Genomic DNA, 22,891 nt, shown 5'->3' with positions numbered 1-22,891 from the left:
TGAGAGCTGGCAGGAGAAAAATTGCCTCTGAAATGTTTTCCAGCTGAAAGCCTGCTGTTTTGTTTGATTCGCTGTAACACATTAAAGAACCACCCAGCGGCTAATCTGCTCCGCTTCTCTATTAAAAGAGAAGGAGTGCGATTGTTGATTAGTCTGGGCTGCCTAATTACCCACACCGCACTGCAGCTCATCAACGCCGCAGCCTCATCGGCCCGTGACTCGTCTTGTTTGGTGTTTTTGGTGACGATCAAACTGCAGAAAACTCCGAGCAGCATTAACTGCTCATTAAAGGCCCAGAAGACCTTAATGAGGACAGTTTCCAGCCTAAAGAAACGTTAAGTTCACGTTTCATCTAATTGTTTTCTGCTTCACGTGTTGATATAACTAAACAATTAGTTCCTTTTATAATACAGGAAGTTCATATACCTACATGAAGTTAGTGCTTTAACACCATTAAAAGTCAACTTTTACCCAAGTTGGGACAAGTATCCTGTCAAAACCAAAATTAAGGACATACAGTATCTCACAAAAGTAAGTACACCCTCACATATTCATGTGACAACACTGAAGAAATGACACTTTGCTCCAGTGTAAAGTAGTGAGCGTGCAGCTTGTATAACAGTGTAAAGTAGTGAGCGTGCAGCTTGTATAACAGTGTAAAGTAGTGAGCGTGCAGCTTGTATAACAGTGTAAAGTAGTGAGCGTGCAGCTTGTATAACAGTGTAAAGTAGTGAGCGTGCAGCTTGTATAACAGCGTAAAGTAGTGAGCGTGCAGCTTGTATAACAGCGTAAAGTAGTGAGAGTGCAGCTTGTATAACAGCGTAAAGTAGTGAGAGTGCAGCTTGTATAACAGTGTAAAGTAGTGAGCGTGTAGCTTGTATAACAGTGTAAAGTAGTGAGCGTGCAGCTTGTATAACAGTGTAAAGTAGTGAGCGTGCAGCTTGTATAACAGTGTAAAGTAGTGAGCGTGCAGCTTGTATAACAGTGTAAAGTAGTGAGCGTGCAGCTTGTATAACAGTGTAAAGTAGTGAGCGTACAGCTTGTATAACAGTGTAAAGTAGTGAGCGTGCAGCTTGTATAACAGTGTAAAGTAGTGAGCGTGCAGCTTGTATAACAGTGTAAAGTAGTGAGCGTACAGCTTGTATAACAGTGTAAAGTAGTGAGCGTGCAGCTTGTATAACAGTGTAAAGTAGTGAGCGTACAGCTTGTATAACAGTGTAAAGTAGTGAGCGTGCAGCTTGTATAACAGTGTAAAGTAGTGAGCGTGCAGCTTGTATAACAGTGTAAAGTAGTGAGCGTGCAGCTTGTATAACAGTGTAAAGTAGTGAGCGTGCAGCTTGTATAACAGTGTAAAGTAGTGAGCGTACAGCTTGTATAACAGTGTAAAGTAGTGAGCGTGCAGCTTGTATAACAGTGTAAAGTAGTGAGCGTGCAGCTTGTATAACAGTGTAAAGTAGTGAGCGTGCAGCTTGTATAACAGTGTAAAGTAGTGAGCGTACAGCTTGTATAACAGTGTAAAGTAGTGAGCGTACAGCTTGTATAACAGTGTAAAGTAGTGAGCGTGCAGCTTGTATAACAGTGTAAAGTAGTGAGAGTGCAGCTTGTATAACAGTGTAAAGTAGTGAGAGTGCAGCTTGTATAACAGTGTAAAGTAGTGAGCGTGCAGCTTGTATAACAGTGTAAAGTAGTGAGAGTGCAGCTTGTATAACAGTGTAAAGTAGTGAGCGTGCAGCTTGTATAACAGTGTAAAGTAGTGAGAGTGCAGCTTGTATAACAGTGTAAAGTAGTGAGTGCAGCTTGTATAACAGTGTAAAGTAGTGAGTGTGCAGCTTGTATAACAGTGTAAAGTAGTGAGAGTGCAGCTTGTATAACAGTGTAAAGTAGTGAGAGTGCAGCTTGTATAACAGTGTAAAGTAGTGAGAGTGCAGCTTGTATAACAGTGTAAAGTAGTGAGCGTGCAGCTTGTATAACAGTGTAAAGTAGTGAGCGTGCAGCTTGTATAACAGTGTAAAGTAGTGAGTGCAGCTTGTATAACAGAAACAAAAACAACACATCACACAACCATGTCTAAACCGCTGGCAACAACAGTGAGGATACCCCTAAGTGGGAATTGGGCCCAATTAGACATTTTCCTTTCCCGTTGAAGGTTGAAGGGGTGGGGGGGGGTCAGCCTGTCAGGGCTCAGCACATACGCCGCACTCCACATCAAACTGGTCTGCATGGCTGTCGTCCCAGAAGGAAGCTTCTGATGCACAAGAAAGTCTGCAAACAGTTTGCAGAAGACCAGCAGACTGAGGACATGGATTACTGGAACCAGGTCCTGCGGTCTGATGAGACCAAGATAAACTTATTTGGTTCAGATGGTGTCAAGCGTGTGTGGCAGCAACCAGGTGAGGAGCACAAAGACAAGTGAGTCCTGCCTACAGTCCAGCAGGTGGTGGGAGCGTCCTGGTCTGGGGCTGCAATCGTCTTATTAACAGGGTTTTAGGGGTGAAGCCCAAAACATGCTGTGCAATAAATGTAAAATCACTGTGGAGAGCATCATAACCAATCAAATTACTTTCCCCAAATGTAAAGGTTGTAGTTCCTCCCCAGTAGACTGATCTTTAGGTTTTGTTTATTTATTATCTGCTCTAGCTATTTCAACTATTTGTTTAGAGATATGGTGAAAATAATGTCTCAATGTGATGTGAAATCACATATTTTTCATTGGAAAATGTAAAATCTTCTTGGGGGAGCACCCCCAAACCCCCCCCTGACCATGACTACAGTCACGACCATCCAAACATTCATATAAAGCTCACATTAAACTGGGAAAACGCTGACATTTTAAGCTACTCTAATGCGCACTGCATGCTCATGGACACAAGAACACTGCTGCTGAGACAAGTTGTGTTGGGGTTTTGTATTCAGACAAACTACGCACTACACGGACAAAATAAATTGCTACAACTCCATCCTAGGGGAAACACTGCCTGGTGAACTTCAGCCCCAAGAGGGTTAAAGGCAGCGCTGCAAAATAATAGTGGCCACACAAAATATTGACACTTTGGGCCCATTTTGGACATTTTCACTTAGAGGTGCACTCACTTTTGTTACCAGCGGTTTAGACATTAATGGTACACAGTGTACAACTGAGGCTGATGGGAATGTCATTAGCTCTGCAGGTATTTGGTCAGAAACTAAAGTGTAGATAAAAAGTCAGACGATCATCAAAGTTACGACAGTTCATCCTGAGGTCTGAACCATGTTTCATGGAAAATCTAATATGCTGTTTCAGTCCGGACCAAAGTGGTGGACTTGGCAGGTTGAGGCTGTTTACACCTGGGAGGTAAAATGCATCTCGTATCCGGACTGTATCTGGACATGATTTTACCTGAATACATTTACACCTGGTATTAATATGCTTCAGCCGCAATCCGATCTCTGTCCAGCTAAAATAACCAAACTCCCACCTTCCTCCTCATTTGCACCAAACAACGCTCTTTATCCAAAGTCCGTATAAAACCTTCTTTAGTGTTTTCCTCTTTGGATTATACACCATGTGAAGAATACGTGTTCCCTTTCTGCATTATGTGTGCTCCTTTCTGTTTGCTAACACACCAGTGTGCGAGTTCACGTTCAAACGGACACTTTCGTTCACCAGAAACATACGCCTGTTCAGTGATCGGTGTCATTTAAGCACAACACTGTATTAGCAGTCGGCCGGTACGTATTTCCACCCACGTTGGAGGAGTAGGTTGGCGGTGCTACAGTGGATAAGACGTGTGTGCAGGAGACCCAGGTTTGATTCCCACTGCTACACATCTATTAATATGTCACTGAGCAAAACACTTTGTAATTGCAACTGTACGTCAGCTAAATGGAAAAAACAATCTAAATGTTCTAGTTGTTGTATGCAGATAGAAAACACATCTGCATTTACATCTGGTCACAGTGCGTCCCTGACCACCTCTGGAGGTGGTTTTGCAGATCGGATCACAATCCGTCCTCGGGTGCATTTACCCCTGTACTGTCATGTGGTCAAGTGCCCACAGCACATTTTATTGCCCGGTGTAAAAGCCTCACTGACGTTGGCATCTGTAGCAGAGCCCAACCAACATAAATTGGCGAGCCTACGATACGGATCCTTCAATCATGTTATGAGTGTTGTTGCACAGTTTGTCTGCAGCTCCTGTTGGCTGACATGATCAGCTGTTTTGTTCTGGTTGTCCTACTTATGACACACAAAAAAAAAAGTTTTTTTAACATACTTTCAAACTTTGGTCCTGTTATCTTGGTAAAGTCTCATAACTGCACATAAAAAAATGTTAGGGATAATCTTTGTTTATGTTATGTGTTTCTGAAAAGAAAAAAATATATCAAAATCGGTACCGGTCTCAAAAATCCAATATCGGTGGGACTCTAATCCATAAAGCCATGCCACTATGACTAAAAACAAAACAGCAATTAATTGAGGACATTATTAAACTACATGATTTTATTAAAAGACAAACCGATTAAGTTATAAAAAACATCCAAAATAACTGAGGGGTCTATGAGAAAAATGCTACGAGTCTAAACACTGTGGTAATGACAGCTGGATGTTGAGGACTCTCAAATTCTGTGCAGATAAACCAAACCCAAAGACAAACTCTGGCAGAAACACACTTAGCCCAATTCAATTAACCGTAAAGGAAATCCAATTATGGTTTAGTCAGCACTAATCCGAGCCTGGTCATTGGTGTTCCCGATAGTGCTGTTTGCCAGGGAATTATTGTCAAGCCGCAGCAGCTCCAATCAAAGCTCCGACTCCTGTTAAGTCCTTGTTGATGCTGCACATTAACGAGACCACAGGCGCTAATTCAATTCGGCAAACACACCCTTTGGAGTGTGCTTGATGTTCTGCGAGTGGGTGGGCGCGAGGCTGGCAAGCATTTCTCAGCCCGCCTGGTTGGTTTGTTTGGCGTTCAGAAGAGTTTGAACGTGGCGCGTCTCTGTCGCGGTTGATTCCTCACAGGCCTCCTCACTGTCACTCACATATGAAGATGAAAGCCTAATTAGTGTTTTCTCAGGCCTGAATCTGCTAATAGATACGAGAGCCGGAACACGAGGAACGATCGTTAGACAAAAAAAAAAGCCCTCAACGAGGAGAGGAAGGCGAAACATACAAACACGCTCGGTTCAGTCCCATTTTCAAATTCTTTACAAAGTCTCTCGTATACAAAAACGCTAACATTCAAATTAATTCCATGCTAAAATATGGACTGCTAAGGTCTGGTTTTTATTACTGTCAACACAATACAGTTTTTTCCTGTCACTGTGGTACTATTCAAACAAGTACGTGGCAACATTTCACCATTCTTAGTTCAAAAAACACAACAGATAACCCTGATCGTAAGTACATCTGACACGGCGTACATAAAAACATCTAAGAAGAGACGTTTCACACTGAAAGACATCATGTCCATACAAAGCACCTCTCTTCTCTATCGTTAGATTACAGGTTACCATCACTATGCTCATTGTTCCGAATGGATCATCGCTGAAACATCTGCTTTATATATACACACACGGACGTATTGTTGATATTTCCGGGTTTGTTGTGGGCCAGCTAGTTTAAAACTTACTGGCCCTCTTTCCAAAAGTTGTGTTACAACAAAACCAAAACCTTGTAAGCTATGTTACTCTGTTAACATGTTTAACTGGTTATTAAATACATCCTGGATATAAAAAAACTAAACTAAAATGTCACAATTAAAATTATAAAAAATAAAAAAGGTTAAAACAAAACATACTAACAGAGTCAAACATGACGTGCTCTCTCTGCTGCTGGCAGCCATTTAATAAAAAACTTTACACAGAGCAGCGGACACGAGTCGCCTCTATCCTGATTAACACGTCGCCATGGTAGCGACCTGTTAATCACAAGGTAGTCCTGTCCAAAAGCATACGCTGCATTATCGTCTATTCCCTAAACATTACAACAATATTTTATTTCCAAAACCACTAAACATTAACCACTTGTTTTATTTTGAAAGTCTAACCAGTAATTCATATTTGCCAACTTGACAGTGGAGTCCTACACGTGCAAAACTAAAAAGGTACCCAGGGCGTTAAAAAGGTTGACCAAGCGTCTATATGTGACATGTAGGGCTGGCGATTTCACCTAAAATCAAAATCACAATTAACTGAACATTTTACCTCGATTACGATTATTGAACGATTTTAAGGGGAAAGTACATGAACACACACTGTAGGGAAAATATTTATAAATAACCGAAATGGCAAAATTGCGTCGGTTAGAGGCACTGAATTTCGTTTCGATTACTTTTCAATTAATCTTTCAGCCCTAGTGACGTGTCGAAAGTGAGAATGTGTTAAGATGACTTAACAAGCGTACTCATTACACTTCACCACAAACACTGTGGTTAATCACAGATCTTGTGGTGAAAAATGTTTACAATCCCAATGAAACCAAAATTAGTTGTTGGGTTAACACCCACTTAAGTACGATTTCCGACTAGGAAAGAAGTTGGGACCGCCTCACCAACCCAAACCTCAAAATCCAAGATGGCTGCACAGTACTGTCCAACTTTTATCTGTGGACATGTTGCTCCGGTGTTTGTGGAGTAATGCATTGTAATGGACTGGTATCGCTAACAATGGGGCTAGAGTCTCGGTTTGTTGTTGTACTGGAACGCGGTGTGACGTCATTACGACTTCCAAGGTACACAAAGTGAATTACCCAGCTGATCCAGGTACCGGGGGCTCCAAGCTAAAGTATTTCTTATCAGATTACTTGACGAAATAATCTGTAGAATACTCGATTACTAAAATAACAGTTGGTTTCAGACACTAGTATCTAAAATTATATAGAATACACAAGTTTAGCACTAATCTAACCTTAACCACAGTGGTGTGATATCAGAGAACAGTTTTAGTTGTGAAACAGTTGCTCTTTATATGCAGCCTCCTGAGAGCAACATGTTCCCCTTGATCTATTTTAAATCTAATGTAATATAAATACTGTGGGCAACAGACAGGCACAACAGCAGGATATGCAGAGCCATACATGACAGGGTCTCTAGCAGAAACCTGAACAGCAGCAGACTCCGACATGTTTTCTTCACATGACCTGCTGTCAGCAGCAGCAACACAATTCTCTGTAAAATTAGAGCTTTCTGCTCATTGAAAATTGTCCAAAAACACCAACAGGTAGCGACGCTCCCGGGCCGAGTAGAAATAATGAGAACATCTGGTCCTGTTATTTCCCCCAATTTACAAGCTAATGAGTCGTGGCAGCCGCTCGGGTGTCGCCGCGCCCACCTGAGCGCTCCCGGGAAGCCACTCCGAGCCAAACTCGCCCCCCTCGAGAGTCTGCCATCACTGCAGCCACAGGAAATTAATGTTAGTCATGTTTCAAAACAGGCGTGTTTGTTTGTGTGAAACTGTTCTCTGATGAACGAGGTCGTCGTGTCAGGTGTATTTTCTCCTTCAGCGGTGATGGTGACACATTATGAGAAGGCGATGACTGGTCTGATAATAGCTCGCGTGGCGTCACTTTGCTTTTTATGTAATATCACACCTTGATGTCACGACCTGATTAGATCAGATCGATGGTGCATAATAGTAACACACATTTTAGTTATTGGCTGTTTTCTGTCAATATCTGGCTCATTTTTCACCACTGAAAATGTATTTTCATCCCTTTATACACACACAGCCTCCTGTTTTGAAAGAAAATCACACACTTTGACCCAACACACCTGAGACTAACCTCCTGCTCTATTTCCAATATTGATTTCCACACGGACAATTAACTGTTACACAGGATTTATCAATATAGACACACTTGTTTTTCTTTTCATTGAACGTGGCAGCAGGGCTGAAAGATTTTGGAAAATAATCTAACTGCGATTTTCTTACCAATATTGCGATTTAATATGCGATTAATTTTTAAGCTCTACACCTTCTGTATTATTCAAAACAGACCAGCAGTAAATCAGTGTTTCGTCTGACCAACACAATATTAGACAGATTAAACTTACACTGTTCTTTCTTGAGGGTCAGCTGAAGGCCATTGTACAACAACAAGTCAGGGTACAGCGAAGCGTGCGAGGTTGATGCTTCCTCTGCAGACTGCTTGAGGTGAGAAATCAACGATGTAGAACTTGAATATTGGCAGTTTTACCAAAGTTGATGGCGAATCAAAAATGTGCTTTTTCTCAGGGTTGAGAAGAAGGTTAGACCGGTCGGCCAGTCACGCCCACAGAGGCTGGTCCCAGTTACTCAGACCACTGTAGCTGCAGCGACAGAGGAAAGGCAGTGCTTCCCATAAGTTTGTCTATTTGTGGCGGCTCATAATAATATCCAAAATCCATTAATCAGACAAAAAGGTCAAACAGGCAGAAACAGGTACAGGTTCAGGTTCAGGGCTGAAGGAAGCAGGTAACGGGTTCCGGTTTGATGGCAAAAGCAACACGTTCTCACTTTTCAACTCGTCACATATTGACACTGGTCAAGGCCCTTTGGCATCGCTTTTTAACGCCCTGGGTCCACAGTCAAGTTATCAACGCTTAGCAACGACTATGCAACGTCCGTTAAAGTTAGCAACAATAAATATGTAACGTCCAGTTACAATTTCAAAATAAAACGCTAGCCTTGCGAAACATCGCCAAGTTAACTAACGTTACTTGCGTAACTTACACAATTTCCGTAACTTTGTTTATCACAGGACATGAACTACGGTCTCCTGGTTGAAAATCCGGGTTCTGGCCCTCTGTCCAGCGCAACCACCTCCGTACTCAGTCTTTTGCGTTAAATATCATACCTTTACCGTCTTCCCCCCTTGCGCTGAACTACGCGTTACAAACTGACGCCGATGGGTCTTGACCCTGCTTATCTGACGAGTTGAGAGTGAGAACGGGTTGGCAAAAAGTACGAGGTTTAAAGCAACTTAGACAACATGGCAAGGAATCAGTGGGCACGGTCCAGAGGGCAGTCAGGGTTATGATTCTGCCAGCTTGTCTGGAATTTGTCTGCTAGCTAGTGGTCAAAAAGTCACTTTTAGTTTTATATTGAATGTGTGAGTTTGTGCCGTCAATGCCTCGCCACCTAATACGTAAAGGAACAACTATTATTACGGTCCGTCTCCAATGAACATGAGCACATTCATCCATGTGTCTGTGTCATATATTCTATGTATGTTTCTAACATTGCATAAAACGTATTGCATGGGCCGTGTAATGTTATGTGTGGCGAGAGACACTGGGGCTGCATGAGAGAGAGAGAGAGAGAGAGAGAGAGAGAGAGAGAGAGAGAGAGAGAGAGAGAGAGAGAGAGAGAGAGAGAGAGAGAGAGAGAGATAATAACACTTTAGGAGTCAAGAGTGTAACAGGAAGTGATGGGAACACACTCAACAGCAGATGAAGTGCTGATACATCGAGGATGAGTTACTTTTATATTCTGTAGGACAATTCGTCCTATCATTTGGAGTGTGAGTGTGTGTGTGTGTGTGTGTGTGTGTGTGTGTGTGTGTGTGTGTGTGTGTGTGGGAGCAGATTGCTGTGAACATGTTGTATAATCCTAAGGAAGTTTGTAGGTGTGTTTGTAAAACTGAAACCGGGCTGATTTTCAGTGTAGCTTTCCTTTGAGCCACGTTGGCGGCACAGCACTAGAGACCACTGTGCTCCAGGCTAAAACACCTCAACAACTATAGTGCCTGACACCCCCCCCCTTCTTTGTATCGATGCTTCGTTTAATCCATGTAACTTTACAGCGCAGTGTTTCGCATGGACATTTATTACTGTCGCACATGGCGCTTACGCTGTGAACACGTCAGGATTGTAATGTAGCCGTTTGCAAAGTGGAGGAAGAGAGAGAAAATGGCGAGGGACAAAGAAGCGGACCACAGACAAGCTAACAGCAACTTTAGCAATTAACTGAAATCTTGATTGATCGTTGAGTTGAAGCCAAAGTAAGCTGCAGTCCTCAGCTGAAAATGTGACCACGTGCGTTTGTTGTTCTCCTTTTTGGGCCGTGAGTTGTGCAAAAGTACTTCTTAAACGACACATAGATGAATCGTTGAAATAATTTATCAAAGCTTCGAATACTAAAATCATCGTTAGCTGCAGCCCTAATATGGAGGCCGATTGTATAGAGGACAATTCACAATACGTGTACTGCAACAATCCATTTATTGTGAATTGTCCCCATAAATAATTACACATACATTATTTCTATATGCGAGATTTCTATATCCTTTGTAATATTTTCTTCTTGAATTTTGTTCACCCACCACATGATTACTTCTGACAAAATGTGATTCAATTGAAATGGAAAAAACAGAATCTGGCTAAAATGAAAACAGGTTTCATAGGGCCCTAGTCATGGTCTCATCACCCAACATGTCAGTGTAGGAGTAGTTCCATCGGGAGGTAGAAACGTCGAAGAGGAACGGAAAAGCCGACGAGCCAAATTAGTGTGCCACATCTTTGACAACCCCACGTATCTGTAACACGCCCTCGCCATGACACTAGTTCTGTTTCTGTCTACGACCAAGACTGTGGTTTCTGTAGAGATAATGTCTACTCACACGACTGCTGCTGCAGAAGCAACGGGAGAGATAGAAAAGATATTTTAAAGAATAAAATTTAAAATATCCTGTCAAATCAGACTTCACCGAATGGATCCACGGAAACACAGCTCCTTTAAACAGGTTTTAAAACAGCCAGTAGAGTTCTGCAGCGTCCGTCCCGAGACAGACGTCACTAAAAACTGTCCCCAGTCATCGTGAATTGCATGAATATGATGTGTTGTGAAAAAAGAGCAGGCTCAACCCACCGAGTCCTGAGGCACAGAGCAGCCAAACTAACGCCTGAATCCTCAAAACAATCAATATTTTTATCATTTATGGCACGAATCAATAGTCCTTCCCAACTCTGCAGCTTCCCCCTTCTTGAATGTTGTTTCCAGTTACCCTCTTACTTAGGGAGCAGATTAGGCTACCCTGAGGCATCAGTGTAATGGGAAGCGTGGTGGGCCGGGCAGCAGGTCGATGGACATTGATCCGCCTCATTATTCCGCTCTATCGAACGCTCACCTCGGCCATTAACGGCTAAATAAAAAAACAAATGCTCTCTAACTCTCGGTAATACTCGGATCCTCTGCTCTACCTTTTGGTCTTTATTGTGTTTAAAAGCTGCAGCACTTTATCGACTCTTTGTTTAGGCGGTGTGGCTCGGTGTTCTGGTGCGGTGGATGTAATTACCGGCTGTTTCAGTGTCGGTGGGGCTTTGGGGCGGAGCACAGGAACTCGGGATGCGACGGTCGATGGCGCCCGGCGGCACGGTGCTCTTATCAAGAGAGCAGAGATCTAATTCAGACTCTCAACTTTCCACTTTCAACCACCTCAGGAGGAAGGAAGGATACAAGTGCTGGTGTTAGTGCTGCGTTTGTCTGCACGGTGGGAAAGATCAGCCAAACACACACACATGCATCACATGTGAACCTCAGCTGTGTCTCAGTCTGTCCTCCGGCTCCTATCCTGAGAGCTGCTCTCAGCGTAAAGAGACACTCGCACGTGTATGTTGAATTCATGCAGAACACATCACATGTTTTAAAACTAAGTATGAGTGTATAAAAAGGGACAATATCTTTGTTGGACTACACCTCAGCCCCCGAGAGACCCTCTGTGAATGAAGTGAAGGACGAGCCCCACAAAAACGGCGACAAGCTGATGAGATGGACGCAGAAATGACAACTATGTTCACTGAGAATAATGTCACTAGAAACTGATTCAATTTAATGTTATCCGGATGTTCATTTTGTCCCAGAGGATGAATCGTGTTGAATCTTCTGATCCTATGACTTTTCCTGTAGCGCCACCAGCAGGTCAAAACACTGTACTTTGGTTTGGACCAAATACCTGCAAAGCTAATGACACTCCCTTCAGCCTCAGCTGCACTTTGTGTTCACTGCTAATCTAATTTATTGATTGCATTATTTATAATGGGCCATGAAAAAGGAAGTAGTGTGTAAATGGACTGCACGTGCTCACATCTGTCCCATGCTTCACATGTTAGAACAGAGTCCTGCCCTGAACTCACTGCCGCTGACTTAACGTGGATGCTGGACTTAAAATAAGGCATACTGGTTAGAAATGGTGTCCGACTTTCGCCGGCGCTGCAAAACGTCATCATGTCACATGACATTAAAATCTCGCCGGAGCAAGGCTGCAGCAGGCGGCGAGTCCGGCTGCCGAAGTTGGAACCACGTTTTGCCTGATCTCTCTTATATTAACAGTTTAGCCGGGTGGAGTGACATATGAAGGGAAGTGGTCAATACAATGGACCAGTTCACTGTAGACAGGGCTGCAACTAATGATTCATTTCATTATCGATTAATCCGTCGATTTTCATGATCAATCAATTAGTTGTTTGGTTCACAAACTGTCAGAAAATGGTAAATAAAATTGTCAATCAATGTTTCCCAAAGCCTGAGAGGACGTCGTCAGCTGCCAGATATATTCAGCTTCTGTCACACAGGAGCAAAGAAACCAGAAACAAGAAACCAAGAAGCTGGAATCTTTAAATTTTTACTTATTTTCTTAAAAATAAAATCACTCAAAGCAATTTGTTGATTAAAAAATTGCCAATAATTTAATATTTAATCGATTAATTGACTAAACGTTGCAGCTCTAACTGAAGAAGCTGTTTTACTTTAGGCCAGCAACACATGCAGGGCGTAACAAGCTAAACTAGTGAGCATATTAAACATTTATTCATTCAAGCTTTTATCCAAAGCGACTTACAATTGCTATATATTATTATATATTTCTTTCTTTTTTCTGTAAAGTAAGCTCGTGTTTGGCGACCTAAACATGCTCACCAAACTTAGCACATGTCAGAAAGGGCGAAAAATGACTAACTTTAAGGGTCCTGCACCCGATCGATTTCACCTAGAAATCAAAATTAAGATTAATTTAACATTTCACCTCATTACGATTATTGAACGACTGAATGTTGTTTTTTGTCGCCCTCATATTTCACTGACAAGGTTCGTACTGTAAATATGCTCAGCTATTAAAGCTGCGTTAATTTATTCACAGACTTCACAAATCCATTTTCTAAATGTTAATAAGGTGATGTTTGCACATTACATCATCGCCGCTGCTGAATCCTGACTAAACTTTCACTCTAATATTTAATATCACTGTGGAACAAATGATTTTCACCTGCACGCTGTGTGAGCACGGTAAATCACGCTTTGCGAGCTTCCTCTCCTCATTCAAAGGACGTCTTCGTGACAGCTGCTGTTCTGAGAGCAGCGGAGGTCTTTTAACTGCAGTGCAATGCGTTTGCGTAGCGAGCGGACGAGCGGCAGGAAGTGTCGCTGAAGTACTAAGTTGTCAGTCCGGCAGTAAATGTACAGCGTAGGTCACTGTGTGTCTGTCTGTTGTTGCTGCTGCTGGAAAGTGAAGGCGGTTAGCGCTGGATAACATCTCCCTGTGCTTCAGACTCCAGGCTGAAGGCTGAGCAGGACTGGACGGGGCGGAGTCACCTGACCGCACACACGCAGTATCATGTTTAAGGGGGAAGGAAATGAACACACACGCGATATCAATAGGATTAAATAACCGACATGGGGAAATTACGTTAGAGGCTCTGAACTGTCCAGTCCTACACGTGGGTGCAACTTCAGTCTATACGCTCACATTTGCACCAAACTTTGCATGTTTGATAAGAGTCCCGCCATGAACAAGCCAACAGCGCCACCTGCTGGCAACAGGAAGTGATTACTTTTATGCTTTGATGAATCACTTCTTGCAGGTTGGCTCTATGTACTTCAAACTATCTCAGAAAACCAACACACTGATGATGTCATTATGTAAAGTGTGTGAGTTCTTCTTCAACGGCGTTTCAGGCGTCCTTCTGAAGTCGAAATAGATTCACTTCCAACCAACCCGTTGAGGCTTTGAACACCAGACCGCACAAAGTCAAGGTGAAGTGCGAACTGAAGTGCGAACTGAGGCATCTTTTAAGAATTACACTGTGAGCACATGTCCATGATTGTGTACGTAAGCTGTCAGGATCCTCTGAGTGGCGAGGGAAGGTCCATCCTCGCCTCTTCAGCGTGAACAGGAGAGAGAACTTCACCTCAGTCGTATAACTTCAACTAAGTTTGTACTTCACACAGAGCGCGCCCTTGTGTGTGTGTGTGTGGACTAATGCTGCAAGAAAGTGCACCGTGTTCACAGTGAGATAACCTTGACAGCTATAATATCTAACATTTTTTATTATTTCTGCAGCGTTGTGTGTGCATACAGATAACAACCTGTATTTGAGATAAACCTGAGCGGCACAAAGCGACTTTAAACTCCAGGAAGCCGGATAAACACGTTAGAAGATGGTTAACACGTTGATAAGCTCGGCGGGTTTCTTTTAGCATAATGCTGTTTTTGCTGTGATCAGAGGAGGAAATATAGGAGATAACAGACATGAAAGAAAAGTGACACTGCTGCCATCACGGTCTGTCTTCATGCTTTCTATGAGCTCAGTGTAACAGACACAGAATTAAAGCAACTGTTTCTGAACGTGCACAGCTGAGAGACAAACCGACGCTCAAATGTGTTTTTGGTTTTTTTTTTTTTAAATCAGAGCATCAGACCTTTATTGTTTTGAATATGAGTAGTTAATAACTCATCAGGATTAGTCATCCCTCTACACTCGGCCTCGAACTGCATGTATGATGCGGTTTAATACGATCTAAAATGAAAATTATAACAGCGAGAGCATTCATTCTTTTTGCAACGGACAGCTAAGGCTTCTGTCATTCGCGTCATCACGTTACGGCGCTACAGGATTGCCCCTGAACTGGCTGTAGGAGGTCGCTTTTTGCATGATCCTAGGGCTGGACAATAAAACAATAACAATTCTCGCAATATAATTTTTTCAATAACACTATAACAAATATTCAATAAATAAATGTTTGATTTTATTCACTTGAATCACACACGATTTAGGACTTAATCTTTTTATTAAGATGTTTATTTTGTTGAGGAAAAAGGACTGAAAAAAGCTTTTCCCTAATTTTACTTGTGCTGTGTTTAATGTGTTGAAAAAGATTTTATCATAATTGTTTTGAATGTTCTGCCTCAGATTTGTGAAGTGATCCACTGTTTGGCCTCAAGTGTTTGTTCTGACCATAAAGAAAAGTTTCAACCAGAATTAACTTTCACTTAGGAGCAAAAATCTGCCTTTAAACTGGAAAGAAATAACATTTTGATACTTATCGTGAATTATTGATAATGAAAGATATGAAACTTTTTATTGTGATAATATTTTTGGCCATATCATCCAGCCCTACATGATCCTTTTTAACCTCTTAACATTCCACCGTCCCGCCCGCGGCCCGTCAGGTCCTGGCGGCAGCTTTCGGTCTGTGCACACAGCTGATATGTTAACTTCATACTCGTATGATCCACCGAAAGCTAAAATCCTCGTGATTCGACCGATCCAAACCATTTCAAGACACGATCACCACAGCGGTTCCAATCAGCGCCTGTGTCAGACCAGCCAGGACAAGCAAAATTTACACGACTCACCTGTGAAGCCTCACAGTAACTTAATCCACTGATCGATTATATTCCAACAAAAACGGTCTTGTTACGCTGTCAAAGGTCCAGACGATCCAATCCAGTAAAAACATTTAGTCCAAAACACATTATTCCATCAGTAAATCCCAGGGACAGCTGCCGCATCGTCTCATATTTGCCAGCAGACGCGGCTTGTATGTCATTATAACCGTAAAAACTCAGATCTGAATGTAAACAACTACGGTAGCTTGTATTCAAATTAGCCGCTGAACTCTGACCTTTCCCAATAGGAGCTCACATGTCCCTTTCACAGCCTTCAACAGCCAATGAGAGATTACACTCCAGAGCGTTATCTTTCAGAGAAGCCCAAAACCAGGCAGATTCTCCAAATGGTTCAAGAACTACATTCAATTCACTTTGGATCTGCCTTGAATACGTTTGCATGAATTTTACAGGAATGTTAAGAGGTTAAATCAAACAAAAATAAAAGTAGTAGCTTTCCAGAAATCGTGAAGAAATCAGCGAGCCTCTGATCAGAAACCCGCAACAGTCGATGAGAGCGAGCTTAGCGGGAAGCGTCACCAACGTGTTGTGTCTGCTTGCACTATAAAAAAAGTGCGCCATTAAAATTAAAATTATAAAACAGGTTCATTCTGTCGTTATGTCTGTGGTATCCCCCGGTTTTAACACGTTTAAAGATCTGTTCTTCTGTTTATATCGCGACATGTTCATCTCTCCTGTACAAATCCCAGTTATTCTCCTTAAAAAAAACTTTATTGCAGAGCCATGCAAGGAAAGTCAAACTATTGGAGAGTCAAACTCTGGTCAATACTCTGACTAAAATGGAGCATATTTTTACCTTTTCACCCCACCTTCAGCGAAACCCCAGGGCAACATCTCTCTCCCCTGATATCAGTTTTGGACGCTCCCGCCTCTGAGACTCACCGCCAAAAAATATGAGACTGTTTCAAGACTAAAGAAGAAATCCACATGCATGTAGGTACTTTAGGGGCTTGCCTGCACTCTCATTGATCCTCTGAGGAGAGGAGCGGGGCTACGTGGGAGGGAATCAATGGAGCAGGAAATTAGCCCTTAATTAATAAATATCTGTATTCAGCTCGTCCACCGCTGCAGGAGGACACACCTGTGTGCATACTAAACACAGCAAGGCAGACACGCACACAGAAATTCACTGGATGAACCTGCAGGTTGTTGGAATCCAGCAGCACAAAAAAACAATTCAAAGTTGCAGGTTTCAGTGTTAATTCTTTTCTCCTTGTGCTGCAAGCCCTGAGAGCCAGCACTGTGAAGCAGGGTGTGAGGTTAGCCAGGTAACTTCAGGCCGATCACGGTGGAATGCTTCTTACATCGCCGCGCTAACTTACGCTGAACGGCTAACCCGCTCTGAAACCGGTTATGTTCGAGATAACAGATTAACGCTAATACAAAATATAGATAAATAATTTGTTTTTCCAAATACATTTTGGTTCCCCCTGCGATGGACTGGCGACCTGTCCAGGGTGGACCCCGCCTTTCGCCCTATGTCAGCTGGGATTGGCTCCAGCCCCCCGTGACCCTGTACGCAGGATAAACGGTTGACAGTGGATGGATTCTGGTTCCCACGTGTGGTTCGAGTTAGGCTTTAGTTAAAAGAGTCGTTTAGATACGATCCAGCATCAACCAAAGTTAGCGACCAGAAGCAGGCGTGAATACGTAATGTGGGTTTGTTTGGGTCAATGACAACACGGCGGAAGACAGCGCTGCGATGAGATTTGTCAGTCATTCTGAAGTCTGGTTCTATTTTAGTTTTTATCAGAGCGCTGAGGGAAACTTGATTGAAGAAAATAACCTCATAGTGAACGCAGGGTGAGCTAACTGTTAGCTGTGGTTAGTCTCTCTGACAGCTTGCAAACTTTGTAAAACGCCACACCTTGTATTTCTCACGCTGAGAATTTAAGAGGTAACGTCCTCGAAGTTGTCCCGAGTTCATAGCTTTCTCCAAAGTCTACTAAATGCCAGAGCCGTTAAGCTGATCAGAAATTAAAATGTGTTGTTTGCGGGTGAATATTTATAAATTTATATTATTAATATTTAAACTCTTATCAGATCTACCTATTGTCATACTTGTTTCTTGGGGTCAGTTATGAACTACAGGTAAAATCTAACTTCTAGTAAAAACCTGAGTGAATTGGCCCGGGGCCGAGGGGCCACTACTGCAATTATTTGAGTGGTTCCTCCTTTAACACGCATTATCTCACTCCAAACTTTTGATAAAACTTGAGAGCCCTGGTTAGCTGCTCTTGTAAAAACGCTACACGTTGCTCTGCTGCGTCGTGTCCACTGCACATGATATCACGTTACACAGTTTAGTCATCCAACCAACATATCTCGTTCATTTTAAATCCAGCAGCTGTCAAATTAATGTCAGAACAGGAGAAACTCTGCAGACTCCTCTGTATTTCTGGGCTCACTGCAGTTCACCGTCTTCTACAGCAGGGTTTTTCCTGCACAGAGAAATTTTTGGCACCTCACAAAGAGGTTTTAGCGTCACAGGAAAATCCTCAGTGCCAAAATGATCAGAATTGAAAAAAAAAAACAACCTTTGAAATCCTCTCCGAATGTGTTTTAATAGCCATTTATCAAACAACTGCTGAGCAAGCAGAACATAAACTTAAATACGACGTCTTTGACTTCAGCAGTCACCTGTCCTCTCATCCACCAGCTGCTGCGTTGGTTTGACCGCGCCGAACGCTCTGTTACAAAGCTCGCGCTAATGACTTCCTGTTATTTCTCACCAGATAAAAGCCATTTGTGCTTGAAGTGTGTCGGTATTCACCAGTAATGTCACTTACATTTTACTCTCCTCTGCCCTCTCTAAATCTAACAATTCAGAGTCTGACCACCATGTAGAGCATTTTTCTTGATTCACAATAATTTAAGGACTGAAAACAACCAACAAAAATGAAAAAATGTGTGTAATGAATGAATATAATATCCAAGTTTCACTACTAAAATAAATCAGCTTTTTGATGATATTCTAATTATATGACCAGCACCTATATTTTGTTTAGAGCTGTAAATATCTTAACGAGAGACAGGTGCGTCGGAGGGGGACAGGTGAGTCAAAAGTAGCAAAGAAAACTCCTGCACAGTGTCTAACTTGCAAAAATATATATTGACGCACTGTTTAAACCTTAAAACTTGGCACAACACAAAATTTGGCAAGTGGGTTGAACATTTCACCCACTACTCAGGTACAGATGATAAAACTCTTTTGACCTAAAGTTCCCCTGTGCACTCTGGATCTCCAGCAGACTGCCAGGCACGCAGAGAAATCTCCACACCTTCAGGAAGGGGGGGCGACGCGCACCGACTGAGGCCGAAAATAAGCTCTCCTCCGTGGGCACGGGTCTCACGGAGCTCCCCTGTGCGCTCTGGATCTCCAGCAGCAGAGAAATCTTTAAGAGTCCATACCTCCAGGAGAGGGGGGAGGTGCACAGATGGAGGCTGGAATATGACTGCGTTATCAGCAATGCATAATAATAAAAATAATTGCCGTTGTTTAATATTTTACAGAGATGCCTTGAAGGCACTACGCTTTCCATGGAGTTCCCTCATTGAACAGCAAGCCTGGTGTTGTTCCCAGCCCAGCATTAATACCCTTTAATCTGATAACAGACAGCCTCCCTATGGTCTCGATATGTATGATCTAGCTGCAAGCCTTCCACTGGAGATGTTGGACCCTCTGATATGGATTACCCATTACACACATCAGTTGTTCCATCGACGTCAAGTAAAAACCCAGAATCACCGATGGAAACACCAAAGCCCCAAGGTCCAAGGCACCCTGACACACAACCATCCATTTGGTCCTACAGCGAAAGGGTTTGTTGACTCCAAGACATTAGATTTTGTTGCAAGACAAAGAGTTGAGACGAAGCAAAATCACCTGAACAAAGTGAAAACGAGCAAAATTACAACCACTGAAACGAACAGATGCATCATTAGCGAAAGCAGACTTTGCTGAAATTCAGTCCATATATTTCAGACTAGCCACAGTTAAGTTGTGATGTTAAAAGGAAAACTGGGGAAATTACAAACAAATGCAGAATCATTTAAAACACTAATGAATCCAGGAGAAGGACCATTTGGGCAAAATGACAAACAAGATGCTTCTGTTGCTGATTTTCAGGAACAGCTCAGAGAAAAAGATGATGCTATCTGCAAGTATGACGATGTGCGGCTGCAGGGTACAGTTAATGATCGGCAGCGTGACCCAAAATTAAAAAAGGAGGAGCCGCAATATCCCACCGAAATGAGGAGGCTTGTTTATGAAGTAATAGTAAATTATCTTCCTACAAAAAAACATTCAAACTTTAATTTCTCAGTATGCAGAGTGCACTGGTGTTAATGGAGACGTAGGAACAAGGTGGAAATGATGCCGCACACAACGTCAGATTTTTCAAGTGACTGAGCGTGAAGCTAGAGAACTAGGTTTTGATGCAACAATTCAGGAAGGTGTGCACATCAATTCAACACATGTAACTTCATCTGACAAGTGCCACATTATGGAGTTGATGCTTTGAACTGCAGAGGATTATAAAATCTGTAGATAATTTAGTCGCGGTACATTGTGCTTTCACCGTGCTGAAAAATAGGGCTGGATAATAAAACAATAATAATTATCTCAATATAATTTTGTTCAACAACAATATAACAAATGTTCAATAAATAGTCAATAAATATTTGATTTTATTCACTTAAATCATGCAGGAATTAGGATAAAAAAATTATTAAGATGTTTATTTTGTTGAGGAAAAAGGACTGAAAAAAGCTTTTATTTAATTTACTCGTGCAAATTTGTTGACATAATTGTTTTCAATGTTCTACCTCAGATTTGTGAAGTGATCCACTTTTTGGCATCAAGTGTTATAGAGTTTAAACCACAAATAACCATCAGGTGTCTTCAACTTTCACTCAGGAGCAAAAATCAGCCTTTAAACTCGATAATAAATAACGATTTGATACTTACTGTGATAATTATCGAAAGATACAAAACTTTTTCTCATGATAATATTTTTGGCCATATGGTCCAGCCCTACTTAAAAAAATTAAAGGACAACACAGAAGACTTGAGCACAGTGGATTTAAAGCGTGAGCTAGAGACTGTTTTTATATCATCTTAGTTCTGATTGCGAGTTGGTTAAAATCGCCTTAATATCGATGCACGAAAAACCAATCGCTGATCATCCCTTCAACCGTCGATAGGCGATCCAATCGCCAGTCGGAACAAGCCTAGTGTTTAACAATTGCTCATACTGGAAGTAGCGATGCCTGTGTTCCTTCGATATATGCTACCTACCCAGATGTGATACTTGGCAGTTCTTTGCATGGCTAATGTTTAGTGTTAGACGTTAGTAATTTGCATCAAGGTGGCATTTTTCAATAAGGAACCATAAATCGTCAGAACACCGGTTCATTTTTGTGTCTGTCTCTGCATATTTTGTGTTTTAAGCTGCTGCTGTGCTTCACTAAGGTGTTTAATCTGTGCAGCAGCACCTGCCTAAGCATGTTGCGTACCACATCTAGTGCAGCAGATACAGCTCATGGCGTTTCTGCTAAATCTAAGCCGTGTAAACTCCCTCAGCAAGGGGCGGACTGGCACAGGAAGTCAGGCAGCCGGGAATTTCACTCCATCCCGGGCCACTTTGATCACGCAAACCACCGCACCGCTAATTTTGTGTGTGAGTAATTTAATTAGGTATTGTGGTGGGAATTGCGTGTTTAAATAAACAGCTCAGGCAAACACTTCTCTTTCTGTGAATTTTATTCAAGTCTTCTGCAGAAGGACTCACAGCAACACACATACGCCGTGTACATGTGTGCTCGAATGAGTGAGGAGAGCTCAGTGAGCCTGTTATTTATCCAGCTTTAGGGTCAATCATGTCATCCCACAGAGACACATTGTCCCTGAAGTCTGGATACCACAGAGAACAGAGATATTTTGACTGTTACGTTCACACAGATTCAGTGCCACATCACAGATGAGTCTCCCTGAGTCCAGGGTTACATGCAATATGTTTGAAATTCCCATTACAGTGTAGATTTGGCCACTATGTTCATCTGGGAAGAAACCAGATTACAAACCAGAAATACAAACATACATTTGGGACTGAGCGAGCCTATCTGAGTTTAAGGTATGCAATGGTTATGGATGCACCCTCAGAAACTCTCACCCCCCTACACCTGCCTCTCCCCTCGGCAGGTGTAGGGGGGTATCTGTCTGCTCCCTGGACTTCATAAAGACAACCGGCCTTTTGCTCCCGCGCAGTATGATGTCCCCACAATTTGTTACAGCATTTAACCGTGTTGAAAATTTTGCTCACACACATATTAGTTGCTTTTAAATGGGGATTAGTAAATTTTAAGGACTAAATGTTAAAAGCTACCCAGCAGCTGAGACAGTGATAGACAAGCCTCCTGAACCTAATCAGTGTCGGAGAGAATAAAACAGCGCACCGTGATGATGATGATGATCTGTAACCAACACTTTAACATTACAACATTATTACCACGTTTCATGTCTGCATAGGCATTAAAAACCAATAACACAAGTTTGTAGATTGATTATCAGTCGAATCAATAACTAAACAGCTTGTACTTACATTATGGGTGTGGCGGGTCCAGGTGAACGGTTCCCACTGAGCTCCTCAGGTGAGTTGTAGTTCGGATAAAGGTCGTTCTGCCACAGAAGCCACAGTCACTGGAAAGCTTGCAGCGATGTAGACGTTGTCCACAGTCAACATCTCGGTGAGTTCTTGTGTTGACTTCACTCCTGAGTCCCACTGGATCTCCAGGTGTTGGCGGACGCTAACTGTTAGTTCACCTGTGCTGGCGGCGGACGCTAACTGTTAGTTCACCTGTGCTGGCGGCGGACGCTAACTGTTAGTTCACCTGTGCTGGCGGCGGACGCTAACTGTTAGTTCACCTGTGCTAGCAGCGGATGCTAACGGCAGGTGTTCCCTTCGGCTCTTCGTGCTCGCTGCTTTGTTTTTAAAGAAAGTGAATATTTTCGGAAAGCTCATGTGTTTGTTGTTCGGCTGCTTCTTTCAATTTTCGCTTCTTAAACCCGCTTTTGTGTTTAAAATTTCTCAGTTGCGGTCACGTCGCTAGCTAGCGTATCCGTCTGCGTGCGCACGTTGCTACGCATCACTGCGCATGTACCGTAACCCAGAATTCTGCGCGGGCACACTTTGCAAAATATTACTGTTGTTGTTTTTTTAAAAAATCGTCGTTTGATCCTGATTTTAACTT

At 42.4% G+C, this 22,891-nt stretch overlaps 1 long non-coding RNA gene across 1 annotated transcript in view; it reads right to left on the bottom strand.

Annotated features, from left to right (window-relative positions):
• Positions 1-22,891, bottom strand: part of LOC119889718 — a 68,251-nt gene extending 45,360 nt beyond the window's left edge. The window contains exon 1 of the long non-coding RNA XR_005442141.1: positions 22,243-22,891. This is a non-coding gene — a long non-coding RNA (uncharacterized LOC119889718). The remainder of the gene's footprint in view (positions 1-22,242) is intronic.

This window comes from Micropterus salmoides, unplaced genomic scaffold (assembly GCF_014851395.1).
Source record: "Micropterus salmoides isolate LMB-PRFRI ecotype aquatic unplaced genomic scaffold, ASM1485139v1 Ms_hic_scaffold_6, whole genome shotgun sequence".
Classification (NCBI taxonomy): Eukaryota; Metazoa; Chordata; class Actinopteri; order Centrarchiformes; family Centrarchidae; genus Micropterus; species Micropterus salmoides.
Note: the sequence above shows the minus strand (reverse complement) of the source record. Positions and strands in the feature narration are given on the sequence as shown.